This window comes from Miniopterus natalensis, chromosome 8 (genome assembly GCF_054644295.1).
Source record: "Miniopterus natalensis isolate mMinNat1 chromosome 8, mMinNat1.hap1, whole genome shotgun sequence".
Taxonomy (NCBI): Eukaryota; Metazoa; Chordata; class Mammalia; order Chiroptera; family Miniopteridae; genus Miniopterus; species Miniopterus natalensis.
In genome coordinates, this window is record NC_142088.1 from 17,918,004 (window position 1) to 17,937,558 (window position 19,555).

A 19,555-nucleotide genomic window follows, 5' to 3' on the forward strand; every position below is an offset into this window, starting at 1 on the left:
CGTGGATTCTGTCCGGCAGTTATTGAAAGTTGGAACTTGATGTCAAACAGAAAGCATTGCCTTATTGCACTAACAGATTGCTATTTTGTCTACTAAAATGCCACTCATACAAGAATTGGAAAAAATTCCTTTAGAACATTCAAGACATTTGTTCTGAAATGCTGTCAACTACTGAGATATGAAGTATAATCCATCTTCAGTCAGAGGTAAAATACTGGCCTGTGTATTAGAATCAATTGAATTGTCTATTTTTTCTGGACACTTGTGAATATAATGAAATTAAAGATATTCATATATAAATAAACAATAAATTTTATGTCATTGTCCCTAGCTAGATGATGCTTATAATCTGTTTAACATACTTTTAGAGTGTGTATACATGCACTTTCTTTTAGAGAATAAAGTACTATGACTTGAAAGGAAGTTACATTTATGAAACTAGAAAAAACAAACAGCCATGTACATTTCCAAAGTGCTGCAAGAAATCAGTTGGTATATTGTGGAGCCATTTCCAGGATTGAAAAGCACCATGGATCTCTGTTTTATAAAAGACTACAAAAATAATCAGAAGATTTTGATAGATTAGTCTTTGGGGTACCCTTTTCTCAAATGCAGTTTGCTCATTTTCAGCTGAACTTGACTTGCAAAACCAAAGGGAATTGGACCAAGTTCAAGCCATTCATTTCTCAAACACTGTTAATTGCTAAATGTGGCGCAGCACTGGGCCGGAAGGCATGGGACTAGCATCTTCAACTGTGAGCATTTCAAACCTTAGTTTTCCCCAGCTATTCATTTGAAGAATTCGTTTCTGTTTAGTCATGGTTCCATCTAACCTATTTTCTGCACATGTTGCCTACGTGGATTCATGCTTACATACTCATTTTTAACTAAGGATCTAATTTGGTTTTGAAGGCTAGAACTCATGATTTTTACATCTGTAATCACTGTATGGTGGTGTAATGTTAAAAGTGTTTGAAAAAAATTAGGCAAGGAAATTATCGTTAAAAGTTGAGTGGTTTGTTGTTAACCAGAGCATCATTTTCAAATGTCAAGCTTCTGTAAACAAAACTTAAATACAGAGAAAAATAAGATATTGAATATAACTCTTGAATTTAAACTGAAATGATTAAGAATTCAGAAAATTAAATGGCATGATGGTGTTAATATAATAAACATCATACAGTGTATAAAAATACTTTGTAATACACAATTCTAAATGTCACATAATTCAAACTGCCTTGCAGTTATTATGAACATAAACTTCACATCATCCAACCGTGTTTAATAACAATATTTTTTTAAAATCACCCTGATTTCTGTAAATTGTATTTTTTTCATTAGCCTTACTTTTGGTTGCTTACTTGACTTTTAAGGTTCTTTGTGTATTTTGGATTACAGTCCTTTATCAGGTGTGTCTTTTGCAAGTTTTCGCCAAGTCAGTGGGTTGTCTTTTCAATTCTTTCTTTCAAGGATCACACCTTTGACGTTACATCTAAAAAGTCATTGCCACTCTAGTCGGTGTGGCTCAGTTACATTCTCACATACTGATGCTTCTCTCTTCTCCCTTCCCCTCTCTCTAAAAGCCATCTAGTTTTTCCTCTTACATTTTATAGTTTTATGTTTTATATTTAAGTTGGTGGTCCATTTTAAGGGGATCTTTGTGGGCTATGGAAGGTTTGTGCCTAGATTCTTTGTGTGTGTGTGTGTGTGTGTGTGTGTGTGGATATCTAATTTTTCTTGCACTATTCATTGGAAAGCTGTTGCCCTTTCTCTGTAAATACTGATGTCCAGGTGAGCTTTGAGGCCGAGGCAATGGGAGCATCAGAGAGGCTGCGGCGGCTTCAGCACCTTGGGCCGCACTGCGCGGGTCTGGGTGGTCAATGGGTGTCTCGGGTCTAGACATTAGGGACTCTCGGGCCGCTTCCCGAGGGCCCAGGGCGCCCCTAGAGAAGGGAACTGGAGCCCGGGCAGAGTGGAGGGAAGCGGAGATGGGCCAGTTGGGGCGGCGGCAGCAGAGCTCCAGATCCCTTGTCCTTGGGTCCCCTGGCCCGTGCGACGCAGTGACTCAGAAGCGGAGCGCGAGCGCCTCCCGCCGCGGGCGCAGGGGCGCAGGGGCGCAGGGGCGCAGGGGCGCAGGGGCGCAGGGGCGCAGGGGCGCAGGGGCGCAGGGGCGCAGGGGCGCAGGGGCGCAGGGGCGCAGGGGCGCAGGGGCCGCTGCTCCTCGCTTAGGGCGGAGCCCGAGGCGCGGCGGGAAACGTCCCCTCCCCGCGCAGGGCGCCCCAGCCGCAGGAGTCGCGCGGCGGGACCGGATCCGAGGCGCGCGGCGCTGGCGCCCGGCTGCCCTGCGAGTTTCTCCCGGGGCCCCGGGGCAGGCCCGCTTCTGGCTCGGGCTGACCGGGCGGGGCAGGGCCGGGGACGCCGCCCCACCTCTCGGGGGGCTGCAGCCGGGGACCCGCGGCGCCCGCTCCCGGGAGCGCCAGGCTGGGACCCGGGGTCGGGGGGACCGAGAGCCAGACCCAGGCGCTCACGCTGACGCGCACGCGCACAGACACACACACACACTCACACACACACACACACTCACACACACTCACACACACACTCACTCACACACTCACACACACTCACACACTCACACACACTCACACACACTCACACACTCACACACTCACACACACTCACACACACACACTCACACACACACACACACTCACTCACACACTCACACACTCACACTCACAACACACTCACTCACACACACTCACACACACACTCACACACACACCCACACACAATCACACACACACCCACACACACTCACACACACACTCACAACACACTCACACACACACTCACACACACACACTCACACTCACACACACACACTCTCACACTCTCACACTCACACACACTCTCACTCTCACACACACACTCACTCACACACACTCACACACACTCACACACTCACACACACTCACACACTCACTCACACTCACTCACTCACACACACTCACACACGCTCACACACTCACTCACACACACTCACAACACACTCACACACACTCACACACTCACACACTCACTCACTCACACACACTCACTCACACACTCACACACACTCACACACTCACTCACACTCACTCACTCACACACACACACTCACACACGCTCACACACTCACTCACACACACTCACACACACTCTCACACACACTCACACTCACACACTCACTCACTCACACACACTCACTCACACACTCACACACACTCTCACACACACTCACACTCACACACTCACTCACTCTCACACACTCACACACACACTCACTCACACACACACACTCACTCACTCACACACACACACTCACACACACACACACACGGAGGGAGAGAGAAAGGGGAGGAACTGTTAGTGACGGGACGGTAGTGGAGATTGCTGGCTTGTGTATATGTATCTGTATGTATATGTGTATGTGTATAAACAATATGTGTGCGTAGTTATTTCTCACGGGCGCCTCTCCAATTTGAAAATAACTGTTCACCCGCAGATCAGTGGACCCAAACAGAATGCAAGGTTTGCGCTGAGCACTCCCGCGAGTGTGAAGGAGCGAGTCTAGTTAGGGATGGACGCTCGGCCCAGCGAGCTCTGGGTACTTGCTTAGTTACTTTGCATTTTAACCTCAGCACTGTAGGGGGCGCGCTGAGACCGTCCAGTGAGCCTTTGGTTCACATACAGCACCGGTATGATCTACAATCATCGAGAATACACTGTATTTCGCTTTCAGATGACCATATAAAAGTTAAGTTATTTCAAAATACAGCTCTACGTTAAACTACCTGTCAATCACAATGAGTTATTTCTATTAAAGAAAAGAATCTTTAAGTTCTTTGGCTTTCACCAATATGGTCAGAGGTTTAAAGCAGACATTCTTAAGCCAAGTCACCTGTTCAACGTATTGTCTAACTATATGAGCAACCGACTGGTGAATGTAAATTAACCTCACAATTAAATTAGCCTGAATTTTGCCACTGAGTTAGCAGGAGAAGTATGAATGCAGGGGAATCTAACTATCTAACTATAAAGACTTTGTCACTAATTTACATGACACTCGTATGAATGAACTATAACAATATATGTTCTCTATCAAAAGTGTTTCAACTTACTTTTTCTAAGGTAATAGACAGTCGTTCCATTTGTTGAGCAGAGGGAGGAACCATCACAAGATTATATATGATATTTTGTATTTGTAATCACAAATTGCTTCCAGCTTTAAATAACAAAACTATAGTGGGAAGTGATTATTTTTCCAATAATAACTTCGAACTGATGTGTATTTATGGTTGTAGCTTGTGAATCATAAAATGATAATTTATGATGATATATGAAATGTGACCAAGTGTTTGGTGCTTCAAAAAAATCTAAATGCTAAATTAAATTGGTATTTACATATAAAAATTTTTCTGACCGTCAGTTTCTTCATTTTAAAACATTGTTATTCACCCTGGCCAGGTAGCTCAGTTTGCTGGAACACACACCAAAAGGTTTTGGGTTTGATTTCCGGTCAGGGCACATCCCTGATAAGGGTGCCTACGGGAGGCAAGACAAACTTCATTGGAATGCTATGAGAATTACATTAAAAAACAACAAACCAAAAAACCCCATTTAATCCAGTCAGTGCCTGAGATACAGTGCTCATAAAGAAAGTACTAGTCCTCATTAATCACCACTATTTCCATTCTGTTTTATATACTAATTGTTTATAACCAGTATAGGAGAATTCTCTTTGTTCTTACACCAATATTGATATGGCACTCAGCATCTGTCTGTAAAATATATATATTACATATATAATATGTATATATATTATATATATATTTTTTTCTTCCTGATGTGTAAATTACTTATTTCTTTTCTTCCCAGTCTTCCTGCATTGGTAGGATTCCAGTTCAATGTTAAAATGTAGAGGTCACCGCAAGTGTCAAGTCTTACTTTAATGGTAGGATTCCTAAAGTTGTATTATTAAATATATTTTGCATAAGTTTTTGGTAGGTATAATATCACTTATAAGCTTTATGATTTGACTAAATGTAAGAGAAGTTTTGAATTACAAAATTTAATTTAAAATTATGAAGAATGTACTATTTATTTGGAACATGTAAATAAGCTATATTGTGGTTCTAGTCCAGATTTTGTGCTGAGGGCAATAACTGATTCTTCATAACTTGCTCACTGTGACTGGCACCTAGTAGATGCTCATCAAATGTTAGATGATATCCGTATGACTATAGCTACAAGAACCATTATATGCTTCAATTTGACTGTTCTTAGTCAACAGGTCAGACATTTTTTGATAAACATAAAATATAAATTGCTTACTTGCCTTACTTGTATGGTTAGATTAGCTTTGTTTCCTATAAAAGAGAGTTTTTCTAGTTTATTCCATTTACCATGTGTTTGGACCAACTGGCTGGTGGCAAAACAGCACCAGAATGTTACCAGTGATTGGACCCTGGTTCAGCAACCTTGGTACTTGAGTCCTGTGGCTAAGAAATAATTCAGAGCCAAGACTCAAATACAAGCAAAAGTTTATTTAGAAAGTCACAGAGGTAGAAGAAGTGAGCCGTGGAAGAAGTGAGCCCGCTGAGCTGCATGGACTCAGGAAACAAGTTACTGAGGCAAAAGAAGGGCCCTTGAAACTTAGAAGAAGAAAAAGTAAGGATATATGCACCTGGGGGGAAAGGCTCCAAGAGTGCTTCAGAGAGAGTTTGAGGGCACTAGGGAAAGAAGGAGGTGGGGAAAGGTACTTAGAACTGTACTGGGTCCCAAGGGCTTTTAAGGGCAGGAATTTTAGAGAAGGTCCCACCAGGGTAGGGAGTCATTAGTCATTGAAGCTGGTCCTGATGTCAGCCCCACCTGGCCTTGCTACTTTTCTGGGCCTGGAGCTAAAACATAACTGAAGCCTGGGTGTTATCTTTAGTTTGACGAAAACTGTGTCTCGGGTGTCAACAGACCAAAGGCTTTGTTCCTAAGATTGTTTGGTGCTGGTCAGAACCTCATTGTCCTGAGGGCTTAAGGCTTAAGGGAGTGGTTGTGCAAAGGCTTGTATGGGAGTCATATGGGGCTATTCTCTGCCCCTCTTGTTCCTCCCCTAAGGGGATCTACCACATGACTAAGGACATGCCAGGGGAGGGAAGGTCAGGGGAGAGTCCAAACCACATGACCAGCGACATGAAAAGCCAGGGGGTCTAAACTTCATGACAAACATATGCTAGAGGAGGAAAGGTCACCCTGGGAGCAAGGTTCCACCCTACAATTGTTCCTTGCTAGGTTACCCAGGGTGACCTTCTGCATCTGGCCCATCTCCTTTGCTCTGCTCCTGTCTGTCTAACTGCCCACCACAAATTGAGTGGGCAGGAGATATTTATCATCTTGCATATTTCTCTGCCTATACTAGAATAGAATATGTTTCAGAAAGACACTCACACTCATAATGAGTTCCAAAATGTAACTTCTAGTCTCATCACATATTCTGGCAGTTCATTTCCTGGATGAGTAAAATCTGCAAGACACAAAAGTCCTGAATAGCCTGTGGTGGTCATGTACCCAAAACTTCATTCCTTGTTTTATATTGACTAATGTGGCCTAGAGCTATCTGAAAGCCTCAAGTGGAAACAACATTTGCAAAATTCTCTGATAATTTTTCTATAGCCTAAAAAAATGCTACTAAATCAATTGCAAGTACATCTGATAGCTCCGTGACTCAGCAGATTGGTAAATTAGTAATGGCGCTCTGTTTGTAGGCCTATTGCCTTTGAGACCACGCAAGTTATTTAGTTACTTATATCACAAATGTTTGAGAATGTATCATTTTTCCTAAATTTCCTGATGACCACAACTATTTAAGTTTTGTATATAAAATGCATCTCTTCTGAATTATTGAGTGTGAAAATAACTCATCTTGTCAACAAAACCAGAAGTTCCATATGGGTTAGGGTTAGGGTCAGTAAAATCATGTGGGTTTCAATACGAAACTTATGTCTAAAACATCATGTTCAGTAGTAGTAGGCTCTGAAATGTTTATTGTTTGATTCATAGTGATCTGTTTGGATACAGTTTTGGAATGATGCTATTATTGAGCAGTTTTAAACTCTGAGTTAATACAAGGTGGGAATGTTGAGGGGACCTGGTTTTTCTTTCACTTCTTAGCTGTTGTACTTTCTTAGGCTCAGAGTATAATGAGAATAATGTTCTTACTTGTAACTAATATGAACTTGCATGGTACCAAGTAATAGTACATGTCTGAAACCATTTTGTAAACTCCAAGATCTAGATACACATTAGGAGTTGGTCAGGGAATTGACGATCTGTAAGACCTGATTGTTCTACAGAAATGAAAACGAAAACCCTCATAGCCTGTCTCCCAGGATTCACTGTCAAAATCTGGCAGAATGTACTCGTGGCTGTTTCGCACTCCTCTTCGACTGCAAGAGGCCTAGAAAAGTTTTTAATTGGGTTCCCATGGACTTTGGGAAGAGTCTCCCAATTGTTTGTTTTTCTCTTTAGGGGCTAGATGATGAATGAACCCCGAAGTGTTCATTTTTCATATTGTTTTTGTTTTCAGTACCAATGAATCGAAGAAAAAGAAAATGGGCTGTCCATCAGACTGGAGCGCTTTACTGTGGCGGTAAAATTTGTATAATGAAAAGGCAATTTAACTTGGCAATGTTGTCACACTAAGTGTTGCCTTAAAGCAACAGAATGTAATTAAATAGCTACCCATGCCACAACAACACTTACTTTTCTCTTCCTGAGCCTTTATTCAATTTGATGTTTGTTTTTGAGTTGCCAGTTTCCCCCCCCAAGTTTTTCAGATCATGTCCAAATATTTTTACATTTATTCACTAAGAAATATGTATTGTTTGTTACCAGGTGCCATACACTTTGCTGAGTTTAGGAAAATTAATGTTAACAAAACAGACCCCGACTCTGTTGCAACAACAGGGCTTCCTGGCTAGCAGAGAAGCCATTCAACTTAAACTATTATTATTATTATTATTATTATTATTATTATTATTATTTTATGAAAAAGAGAAGATATAGGGAAAGGGTTAAGTTATGTTGACCTGGCTTCAAATTCTAACTTTTTACCTCCTAGTTGTGGAAACATACACAAATGACTTAACCCGTGTAAACCCTCCATTCCTAAAGCAAAAGGAGTAATACATTTCATACTGGGTTTTACAGTGATTTAATAGCTTACGTAAAATGTTTAATTCAACGCTTGGCACATAGAGCTTGCCCCCCTCGCTGTTCCTCCCCCCCTTTTTCATTCTGTATCTGTTCCCTACTCCAGTGCTGAGCACCCCGTGAGGAGGGGAAGGGAAAGACGCACATGGTGGGATAGAAGGATGAATGGGAATGAAGACTGATACCGAGGCTCGGTGTCAGGCCTTGCTCAGGGCTTCCATCTGGCATATTGTCATTGAAGAATTAACTGGATTTGTCACTAAGAGATACTCTGCAGAACTGCTCTAACATCCACGAGGTTATAAGAAAAACGGTGACTGATATTTGCTGCATTTGACCTAATATTTATCTCTTGTATTTTTCAGTCACATATTATATCTGCAATTCAAAGGAAAGTAAAAACAACATACTTTCTTTTCTATCCCCTGACTTCCAAAATATTTTCACTTGGTTGTCCTTGGTTATTTTCTATTGTATGAATAGGCAATGTTGCCAACTTTTGTGTACTTAGGTCTTTAAAGGTTATAAATGCCTTGAGAATATGACGGACTTCATACTATTAAATAAAGTATTTTTGAACATACTTGTAGATCTTTATTTTAAATGTACTCGGTCTCTATTTTTGTTTTCCTAATGTTTTTTTCTTAGGGTACAGTGATATTTTTTTTAATTATTAGGGTTTGGAATTGCAGGATCCAAAAAGAAGGTGTGGGGGCTGTTACAGTGCCTATAGGATTCATCTGAAGAGAAAAATCTATTTTAAGTCATTTCTGCAAAAATTCAGGGAGAAAAAGTACACTGTAAAATGAAATGTGGGGCAATTTTAGAGAAACAAGCTTCATATTTGCTGAAGCACCTCTTATCAAACTAGACCAGATTCCTAGGAAGGCCCAGAAACAGATCTGGATCAAGATAGAAATGAGATGACATTTTACTTTTTAATTTGAATTGTATGTTGGGCTCACTCATGATTAACATCACATCCTCTGGCATTCAATTATATATCTGAGAGACATCACTGATACTTAAGCACATATTTGGGTGATCTTCAAAAGTTGTTTAATAGAATTCATTTTATGTTTCACTGAATTTAATGTTGAAGGTCATCTTATAGCACACCTTCTGTTTTTGAGGTTTTAAATTTTTTTACTTACTTGGACTTTGTATGGTGTCTGTTGTTAAGTGTTGTTTTTAAAATATGAATCAGATATGTATGGGAGCTATAAATGTTTTGCTCTTGTCTTGGCACATGAAAGACAACTCGACTGGCACAGACTCGTTGAATCATAATGCTTTTTCACCAAATTCTGAACAGCTGAATCTGCTGTCTTCTGGAATTTAGCATTGAGAGTCTAAAGTAGGTCTGTTTTGATTCCTTTATGGCTTTTCTTTTTTTTCTCCCTGCTTTTATTCCTTTAAAAATGCTTTCTTCAACTCTGCTATCAGAAAACAAAATCACCAAAGACAATATATCCCATTCTCTTTCATTCATTTTTCTAGCATATAAATTTAATCTTTCCACTTATAGAGTTGGGCTTCCTCAGTTAGGATATTGTCCTACAGATATTTTGCCTTTCTTTACTCATTTGGCAGAATAATGACCCCCCCCCCCCCACACACACACACCTAAAAGATGTCTATGTCCTAATTCCTGGAACCTGTGACTATGTTTTGTTACATGGCAAAAGAGACTTTGCAGATAGTATTAAGGCTAAGGACCTTTACATAGGAGGATTACCCAGGGGGCCTAAACTCTTTGTATGAGCCTTAAGAGCAGATGCATTTCTCTGGGCGGAGGCAGAAGACGTGGCAGAAAGGGAAAGCCAGAGAGTCAAAATGTGAGGCAGTCTCTAGGAACAAAGACAGCCAGCAAGAACATGTGGACCTCAATCCTACAATTACAAGAGACTGAATTTGGCAAACGACCCAAGTGATCTTGGAAGTGGATTCTTCCCTAAAGTCCCCAGATGAGAAGCTTTATTTTGACCTTGTGAAAAGCAGAGCAGAAGACCAGAAGAGCCCACCCAGCCTTCTGACCTACAGATAATCAAAGCGTGTTGCTCTAACCCACTAAATTTGTGATGATTTGTCACAGCAGCAATAGAAAATGAATGCATTCTATTTGTTACAATATTTTTCTTCTTTCCAGGGTGACACCTTACCCATAATCAAGCAGGCACTAACATGAATAATTCATGTTTCTCTGCTTTGCTTCAGCTACTCAATCAGAGGCCCTACAGGCATGGTGTGAAAAGCTTGATTTCATTTCATGAGAACTTTAGAAGGAGGAACTTGGAGGTGCGCAATTGTTATTTTGACTGTAAATTAAATGTTGAAATTCCTATCTTCTGTTATAACTTATGTGCCAAAACATATATCCAAAAAAGGCTTGCTAAAATAAATTAATGAGCACGATGAAATGTAAAGCAGTTAAATGCATCTGCGAGGGTATCACCTTTCTCTGAAAGACTGATGCCATTCTTTCAGACTGAGTTAGGTTCTGGAGTGAAGTTGAAAATGAAAAAGGTATGTGTATATGTTCAAATACAGCTCAGTCACATACCTTTTTCATTTTCAACTTCACTCACACACACACTCACATGCAAGGACTTCTTTAGAACAAATGTAATTCTCGATGAATACTACGTTGTAATCGAGCCTGATAGAATGAATTAATTCATGTAGTTGTTTTCCTTATCTTAAATTTTTTAAACAATGTTGATGTGAAGAAAATTAATGAATCAGACTGAACATCCTAATATGTTTTTCCCTTAAATCTCACAACTCGGTGTCTTAATGAGCCAAGGCAATTGTAATAGGCAGGAGTGATGAATATATAAAAGAAAAATTTGAAATTGAATAACAGTAAACTTGCTGATTTTTTTCATTTGCTCAGCTATCCAATAGGTATTAACTAAAAATCTGATTTATTTTGTTTATGTATTTTGATGCAAATGTATCCTTTACTGTATATGATGATGATGACAGTCATGTATTTTAAGGCTGAATCTACCACTTACTTCCTGACTCTGGGCAAGTCCTTAGGATTCCTGAACCCCTTTCCTCATCTGAAACAAGGACCTTGCAGGGATAACTCTAAACGCTGTGGAGCACAGTGACAGCCCTTCCGCTCAGGGGCAGCAGCTTCATCTGGTGAGGACCTTTCCTGTGACACATGCTGTTCTAGACGCTCAGGAGGAAGCAGTGAAACATGAGTAAGGCATGTCCCCAACTTTGAAAGAACCCGCAGTCTAGCAGAGGAGGCTGAAAATAAATCAGAATATTGGAGTGAATGAGCAGGTGCCAGGAGGGGTGGTGGACAAAGTGCCGTGGGAGGGGGGAGCGAAGATTGGTTCAGCCTCACGAGGAGTCAAAGGGGCTTCTACAGGAGCGATGACTCCCGAGCAGCACTGACTGCTGACGTTTCCCATGTGGAATGTTCTCAGCAGAACAGCACATCGAGAGACCCACGGTGCTGAGGCCCGAGCAGGCCTGAATATGAAGTCAGGAGACCACTTCGTATGCTCGGGGAATGGTAAGTTTGAGGCACCACAAGACCTGGGGATAAAACTTTACGTTCTTGGCTTCGTCCTTGTACACAGAGCCACCCGCCAGCAGGAGCCAGGGGCCGTTTCAGCCAGTGCACTCCGGAGTCATTTATGGGCAGCGGCACTTTTCAGGGAGCTAGGCTACCAAGATGTGGGGGTTGTGCAAAGAGTGTGGCTGGGGACCAGATGTGTGCCAACCAAACCCGTGTCCAGAGAGCTGGGTGATGGTGTCAGCGGAAATGTCCGTCTTGATGAATGACAGGCAATGACCAATACATATATTTAAAACCTGGCACAAGTGACTATATTCACTATTTCGCTACATTGAACCAGTGGCTCCACACTTGTGCACCTGTGAGCCTTTCATACCGTATGTCCCTATGTTCCATTTTAATCTAGTTTTCAGGTACCAGTGTCACACAAGAAGAACAAAGTCAAGTTTTATTTGGAGAAAAAATTCCAGGGGTATTTAGAAATTCATAAAAGAGGAGAGTAGAGAGTTTTCTGTTTAGGATAATGTTGAACAAGACTTGAAGTTATTTTGTAAGTGCAACAGATGTTCCCCTTTGACTGGGTTGGACTGGATTATAATGCAGTGGGTATCTTCTTCGCACCCAGCCCAGGCCAGGAAGAAATACAGGAGGCACCCAAATGGCTGTGGTTCAGGACAAGAGTGAGCTCATCCCAGGGAATACATGGCAGTTGAATTGGGAGACTATCACAATGAAAGGTAAAGTCATGTCAGTTGGGAACACTGGGTGCCTTACACGTCATGGATGCCCTCGGCTGTCATGAATAAAATGAGCTGACCAAGCCTGCCCTAAAATTCCCCTCAGCTTGACCAAACTTTAGAAAAGTTATACTTGCAATTCTTTTTTTGCCCCTTTGAGATATAAACCTTAAAAAAAAAAAAAAAAAAAAGCCTCTCTGCCAGGTTTACAAACCAGGACTGTCTTTCTCAAAGACCTGGAAGTCAACTCTTTGAAACGTAATTAGCAAAGAAGATAGCAGCTCTATCTCCCAGTCTCTGGGACAGTAGGAGGCCACCTTGGTGAGGAGCCTTGCTCTAAGTTGTGAAACTACCTGCTGCCATGAAGATATGAGAAAGTTTTTTCCCCCTTCATTTGGGTAGAGCCAATTAGCAAACACATATGGCCTATGATCTCTCCCTCATCTCAGCTCTTAAAATTTTTCTGTCTTTTATTTCAGCAGAGTTAAGTGCAAATTGAGTTCTGGCCTCTTTCTCACATTGCAGTAATCTTGAATGAAGTTTTCCTTGCCTGTTTAACTTTGGTGACTTTTTTGCTTTGACAGAACCTAAAACTGAGTTTTCTAATGGAGTTTGCTATGGGTAACCCAGTGTATGAGGTAAGAGGACAAGGGATTGCTAAAAACAAAGGTCACAGTAGGGGGATCTCGGAAGGTAACGTAGAGAAGATGGTCTCGAGCCAAGAGGAGTAGCTGGTCAAGGCAGTGAGGAGAGGTGAGAGTGGCAAATGATACTGGGTGGAGCAAATGAGCAACTGCAGACATCCACACTGGACACTTGCCCATGACTGTGTGCTTCTCTTGAACTTCTGAACGATTAGGAGATAGTGATGCGATCTGGAAAGTGAATATTTTTCAATAGAAACTTATTGTCGATAAAGGTGCTCCTTTTTTTTGCATGCAATCTTCCTATTTAAGGGATAAATAAGTCAATCCAAGCAATTTTCTCTAGACTTGCACCCAGATAATGTAATATGACCAGCTGAATTCATTTTTTCTTATTCTCAATGTGCTTTCTACTCGCATTTCTTGTTTCAAAAAGGAAGAAAATGAAAAATTGCTGGAGGAAAAGCTAGAGAGAAGAAGGATATTGAAGTTGAAATTATCCCAGCTTAGAAGCCCAGGTTATCAGGACTTCAGTGGGAGATATTTGAGAAACGGAGTAAGGAAGAGGGATCCAAATTCAGCAGTGTATTAGATAAAAAGTAAAACTACTAAAATAACGAGCACCTGTCAGGTTTAGGAGGTGAGGAAGGTAACAGAAGGTTCTCCAAAACACAGGAACATGTGTAAGATGTATAAGTCGCCAGCTATGGGGATTTATTACAAATTGTTAGTGTTGGTTTAAAAAATGCACAAAAGCCATCTGTAGACAATTTGAGACACAAGGCTTGCTGGTTAAAGAACATGAAGAGAAGACAGAAGAGTGGGGGGTGGAGAAAGTAAATGCCCTAGGGAATAAACACTCCTCAGAGAAAACTGGAAAACCAGGGACAGAAAAGAACAATGGAATTTGTCCCTGAGAGAACAAAACAAAAGCCAAAAAACTTCCTATGAATACATAGGTGGTTAATTTGCAGTGATGATGTTAATGACTATTATTGTTTTTAAAAAAAAAAGGTTTAAGACCCAGTAGAGACATTTGAAAGTTAAATGAAATGTGAATCCATCTCGGGAATCACAACGTAAATGAGGTTAGCAAGAGCTAGGCACTGTTTATTCTTGGTGCACAAGCTTCCTATTTCTCTGCTGACACCTACCTGGTGCTTAGGATGGGGCCCATTGGCTGGAGAATTTTTCTCATAGTATCCTTTACCCTCAGTTTTTGTTCTTTGCTTGCTCTGTGCCTCAGAGAATATATGTCTTCTGCAGCTTTCCTGCAATATTCAGTTATTACTTGTACTCCAGACCTGTTAGCCTAGTGATGGAGAGTGGGTGTGGGGTTCATCGTGTTCTGATTTCGCCTCAGTCTTGGGCAGGCTCTGTGTCCCTGGGCTCAGGGTGCATTCCTGCCTTTTCTCTCTGACAGTAGTTCAACTGAGACAGTTTTGTCCCTTGGGACATTTGGCAATATCTGTAGGCATTTTTAACTATCACAACTGGGCAGTGCTATCGGCAACTGGTGAGCAGAGGCCAGAGATGCTGTTAACTGTCATTCAGTAGAGAGTGCAGCCCCTCAACAAAGTAGATCTACCTTAAATATCAATAGTGTCCAAGTTAAGAAAGGACCCTGAGGGGTAGAAGGATTTTTGTTTATTTATTTCTGTTCCCTTCCCCTAGCTGCAAAAAGTTTTCACCAGTTCCATAGGGCTATTGTTCTATTATCATTGCTTATTTTTTGTATTTGTTGCCTTTTAACCTCTGTCCCCCTCAGATTAAGGCTTTTGTTCCATAAAGGAGATTAAAGTGAAGATTCCAAGTGCTGTTTCCTACCATTCCCTAGCACTCGCTGTTAGGTGAAGAGTGTGGAAAACAGAACTAGCAATAGTGATGGACCCCAGGCCACATCTAGGGCCGCAGGAACTCCCCATTTTCTTGCCAGCCTGCATTGAGCCTCCACCAATTCATCAACAGCTTTAATTTAATTATTTTTACCACGCTCGGCTGGCTGGGCCCCAGGGGAGCAAATGTTCCCATCCTGCCCAGTCTCTCCCTGCGGGCCCCTGTCTCTCCCCAGAGTGAGGGTTAGTTGACTGCTGCTGTTTCCTCGGCTCCCTGTTGGGTTCAAGTAGACTCATGTACTTACAGTTGGTCTGACTTCATATTTGTGGTAAGGGTAGGAGCAATGTTCTTTCTAGTTCTCTAAATCCCTAAGCAAAAATTGGAAATTAACACCGTCAAATTTCTGCAGTAAGATTAACCATCAGGGAATAGGCCTTTTGGAGCAGATAACACCAACTCAAAATGTTTAAGCTTGTTTTTGACATAAAAACATTTCAAGTGACAAACTATCTCCTGCATTTCTTTTCTCCATCACTTGTTTGAGTAAATAAACTAGCCCATGCTTCATTGTAAACAGTGTTCTCTGTGTAAAAATATCGCTCGATATTTATATCTAGTTAAGAGAAATAATAAAAATGCATGTATGTCTTTGTTGTTGCTTTGCCTTGTTTTTAAATTTTATAATATGAAAATTGATTTATTATCTACCAAATCTGCCCTTTTATGCATCTCATTTATCGCTTTGGGACTGTATGTGCCATCAGGCCTGTAGCTTATGTAGCTTCAAACCTGGTGGCTCTTCGAGAAATGTGCGGGGCATCAGAAATGTCTTTGATTTCTCATTCATGCCCTTGACCTAGAAGCATTCTAAGATGGACTAGAAAATAGGTGGTGACAACAACGGTTCCCCTTTCTAAAGAATTCTAATACCCTTGCGCTGGTGGGTGACTGTGGTTGAAGAGGATGGAAAGGGGACACCCCATGGAGATCCCCAGGAGGCGGTAAACGCTGAGTTTCCTTCTATTAGCCTCCTCTGCACTCTCCTTCCCCTGCATCTCTCTCCTTTTCGCACTTTCCCCCCAAAACTTGACTGAATTATTTTTGTCTTCTTCAAATAAATGAGAAGCTTCTCCTTCATGATGAAGGTTCTTTTCATTTCTTTTATTATTTCAGACTCTGGAATCATTTTTTTAAATGTATTTAAACATGAAATCGAGAGCTGTGTGGTATGAATTCTATTTGTTCAACCGAGACCCTCCTGCCTGCAATTGTCGGTGCGGGAGGAACTTGCCGTCGAAAGGAGATAAGGGCGAACCACTGCGGGAGGGACGCCTGAAAATCAGCTCAATCTATCAAAATGTCAAGACGAAGTTAAGGTTTAATTAAAAGCTAAAAAAAATCTTTTTAAATCTCAGAGAATTGTTTTATAAAATAACTCATTGCAAAATTGGAATTCAGTCTTTCAGTCTTTCATTAATCCACATGTTACAGACTTGAGTTTCAACTATAACCGATGCTCGCCTGTTTGGAAACTAGCATCCTGGCAATAGCTGACATTTCACCCCTGCGAATTTACTAGGCTGTCCAGCTCTGCTGCACTTCTCTTCGCTCAGCTGGCTGACACGTCACCCAGTGCTGCCTGGTAAGATTATGGCACCTGCAGCATCCGTAGCAGCCCTACCGGGAGTCCTGCTTTCTCTCCTCTGCCTCACTCTGTTCTCGATGAAATGACAAAGTGATACGATGGAGCAACTAAAGGACCAAACGGTGATGATCAGGCTGCAGGTCTCAGTAGCAGGGACTGCGCATCATTATATTTGTATCCTCTCAGCTTACACACACACACACACACACACACACACGCACACACACAAAACACCCCGAATAAAATGCTTTAAAAAAAACCCCAAAAGTGAAGAAGGCATACAGGTGTGTAATATGTACCAATGTTCTTCATTTTTCCAGGGGAATTTAATTAAGTCCACGGTATTTTCATACGATTTGGACATATCCAACATAACAACATTTGACACACTCTTGAAGCGCTTCCCTCCCTTGGCTTTCAAGACAACGCCCTCCCCTGATTTCCCTCCCTGCTCTTCTCCTGTCCCTCTTGTCCCCTCCTTGTTCTGCCTTGCTGGCCTCCCTCATCTCCTTGCCTCTGTGCTTTGCAGAAGCCATGGAAGGAGCCCAGGAAGTAATCTCTTTTATATTTATTCTCACTCTCTTCATGTCATAACCTGAAATAGTGCCTACGTGTTGATGACTGTCAAATCTATCTTTGCAACGTGAGCTTCTCTCCTGAACTCTAGATTCTTAGAGGGAACTGACTATTTAGCATCTCCATTTAAATGTCTAATACCCATCTTAAACCTAGTATTTCCCAAACTGAGCAGTCTTTGCCTGTCAATTAATGACAACTTTATTCTTCTAGTTGCTAAGGATAAAAACTTTGGGTCATTCTTGATGTCTCTATTTCTGTTTCTCCCTCCATTCAAACCTACATCAAATCCAACAGCTTTACATTAAAAATATATCCAGAATCCTATATTGTTACAGTCAACTTCTATCTGATCTCACCACTTGAATCTTGTAGCCATATGTTTTTTCTGTAGACCGAACAGAGTACTACTGTCAAAATATGTTAGGCCACGGCAATTCTGAATTCACAACTCTTCGGTGATTTCTGTATCCTGCAGAATGGAAGCCAGGGGCTTCACAGTGGTCTGATCCATCCTGATCTGGGCCCACTGTTATCACTGACTTCCTACATTAAACAAAAAAATTTTAACTTCCATGGCTGAATGTCTTTTTAAAAGAAAAGGTTGATTAGGCCATTGCTAACAAGCAAACAAGCAAACAAACAGAAAAGGAGTGGCCTTGGGGCATAAAGTCTAAACCACCACAGCATGGCTACTTAGGAAAGACAACATGAGACTTTTTCCTTGTGAGGGTTTTTTTTTTCTATATTGTTTGATGCTAATAGTTTTATATAACACATATATGCAAAAAATTAAAACTCAAAAAATATAAACAATTCTAGTTAAAACTATCATTTTATTTTTTTAAATTAAGGAGTAACATTTTTAAAAATCCTCACCTGAAGGCATGTTTTTTATTGATCTAAAGAAAGAGGAAGGGAGAGAGAAAGAAAGAGGGGGGGAGAGAGAGAAACATCGATGTGAGAGAGACCGCTCGGTGCCACTTGTACTCGCCCCACCAGGATGGAACCCACAGCGTAGGCATGTGCCTGACCGGGAATTGAACCTGCCAGCTTTTGGTGCACAGGACAACGTTCCAACCAACTGAGCCACCCGGCCAGAGCATAACAAACATTTTTATTTTTATTTTTATTATTTTTTTAAAAAAATATATCTTTATTGATTTCAGAGAGAGGAAAGGAGAGGGAGAGAGAGAGAGAAACATCAATGATGAGACAGTCATTGATCGAGCCCGCAACCCGGGCATGTGCCCTGACCGGGAATCGAACCCCGATCGCCTGGATCCCAGGTCGATGCTCAACCACTGAGCCACGCCCGGCCGGCAACACACATTTTTAAAGACATACGTATGTAAACAGTGATTGTCTCTAGCAAAATCTATACAGTAATTACCTCCTAGTAGTGAAAGTTTATGATTTTAATTTCTTATTTACACTTCCTTTATTTTCCCCAATTTCCATAACACGCATAAAATATTTAAAATTAGAATACATATATGTGTAAAATAAAGTAAACTGCCTTCAAACACATACACACATATACACACACATATACCTATACACACATATACCTATAGACATGCACACATAAAACCAACACATAAGTACTGGTCCAGATATCAAAAATCGATGGATTGTAGACATATAAAAAAAAAAAAAAGAATGGTATAAAAATGTATTTCACATAAAATTCAAACCACAGCATTGAGTTTTTTGTTTTGTTTGTTTCCATTTGATTTGTTGTACTTATGTCTTCATTTTATTTGTAACATTTTTTATTATTTTTATTCCAGTTTGATGAAAGAAAGAAAAGGGAGAGAATGGGGAAACTATAAGAAGTGAAATGATTCATGGGGTAGAAAGAGATCAGAGTGAGAGGGACATATTAGAAGATAGGGAAAAATACAGATGAATCATGGTGCTTACTTTTTTTTCTTGCTTTGTATCTGTTTCTCTTGCTTTGTATCAGGATTTGGTAAGGTGGATGACAAACTGCTGTCATGAGTTAGGCATTTTATTTAAAAAGCCGTTGGTCCATAAATGAACTTCTGTTAGATATTCTATTTAAGGTGAGATTCAGGGGATGGTAACTATACGTATCATCCACCCAACATCCTGCTATCCATAAGGTTCCGTGAAGAGCAAATATTCTAACGAAACTGACTCTAACAAACTATCACAGTTCAAGTTTTCATTTCAGTGACCAAGTATCAACATAAATCGATACATTTATTGATTAAATTATCATGCACCAGGGACTCTTCAATGGACGCTGGAATCATCAATGAACAAAACAAAGGCTTCTGTTGTTATGGAGCATAATTTCAGT